The sequence below is a fragment of the Halyomorpha halys genome, unplaced genomic scaffold (assembly GCF_000696795.3).
Source record: "Halyomorpha halys isolate HHAL.00 unplaced genomic scaffold, Hhal_1.1 Scaffold1064.1, whole genome shotgun sequence".
In the NCBI taxonomy this organism is placed as follows: Eukaryota; Metazoa; Arthropoda; class Insecta; order Hemiptera; family Pentatomidae; genus Halyomorpha; species Halyomorpha halys.
Window position 1 is genome coordinate 85574 of NW_027104635.1, and position 1563 is coordinate 87136.

Genomic DNA, 1563 nt, shown 5'->3' on the forward strand with positions numbered 1-1563 from the left:
ATGTATTGTAAGCACCGATACTTTAATATTGAACATGGATGTTTTGCTGTCGATATCGCATCCTTGCAGCAATAGATATCTTTTATTTTTTGTCATTTTGTAATCTACAGCCTGTTTGTTCCAGAATTAGTCACACTAACGCCTCAAGTATGTGCCACTCATGCCTCTTTTTTTTTATTCAAAGGAGTGACCAAGTAGTGGAAGTGTTTTTAAAATGTATAAATGCCCAAAGTTCAAAAAACTTAGAACAAAAACATAAGAAGATGGTTGGGAGTGCGGTCAGTAAAGAACACAAATAGGTGAAGCATGTAGCTTCAAAGCAAAAAAAAAACTTCCCATTGACATCCCGATCAGTTTTGAAAAATTTTTGTTATTTTTTCTAAGGAACTTACATCCATGATTTTTTCACTGTAATTTCACTACTTCAGTAATTTTAAGTTTCTATTATTTTAAATTTAAATTTTGGATGACGCTGGTTTTGAAACAAACTGGATGATTAACCACCGTTTTCAATGCAGTGCACTAAATAATAATAACATTAGAAAAATCAGAAATATAGTTTTAATTAGTAAAGAAAAATACAGCAGTTTTTTCTTGACAAAATTTCAAGAGAAAAGGTGAACATACGATAAAAGTAGTATGAAACGGGTCAGTTCAAGACAATTTTGATTGAAAAATGAGAATCTGAAAAGAAAAACTTGAATTTTAATGCAAGATAAAATTAATTTAAAAACCTATTGCACAAAAAAAATATTGTTCAGGAACGAATATAAACGCGTTTTCATTCTCATCCTCATCAAGCTTGCGGTGACATCCGGTAACCACATTTTTATAATACTCAAAGGAATCTATGTTTTTCCAATCGGGTCTAAAATGATTCTTTAAAAGGTTGTCGGCATCTTCACAATTTCGCTCGAGTAAGACATACTCCTGCTGGTATCAAATCCGGTGATATGAGTGAAACTTTTCTTTGTAAAGAGTTGAAATGAACCTATATCGTTGAGATAGTTCACCTCACCCCGAACTTCAATATCATCTCCAAATATGGATACTTTTCCATTGTAAAATTATTTTTTTTTTTACTTTATTTATTTTATTCACAACTTGTAAAAGCATTTTTACAACCAGCGAATGAGATGTACAGAGGAAAAAAAACAATGTCATAAAGGCATGTTGGTTAAGGTCATCCAATGATGCCTCTCCATTAAAATTGAAATTTAAAAATCAATTTAAGAGGTTCCTATTCCAGCTCCTTCGTAAACGTCGTCTCGTATCTGGTAAGTCTCATGTTGATAGTCCTTGAATTAGAGGGTTAGTGTGTATTGGAAGTGTGTCGTTATTGTAAAACTTAAAAATATTAAAAGAAATCTAAAACAAACTGGTATGAAAACAATAAAACCTGTGCAGCGCCGATGAAACCTTCTGTGATTAAAATGGAGCTGGTTTTACAACAAAGGCATTATTTTGAACAAAATTTTCACGAGGAAGGAGCTGGTTCTCCTTACCACTGGGCAGTGTGATGTAGTTTATCGAGAACTAGAATAGAAAAAAAGGAGGACCTAC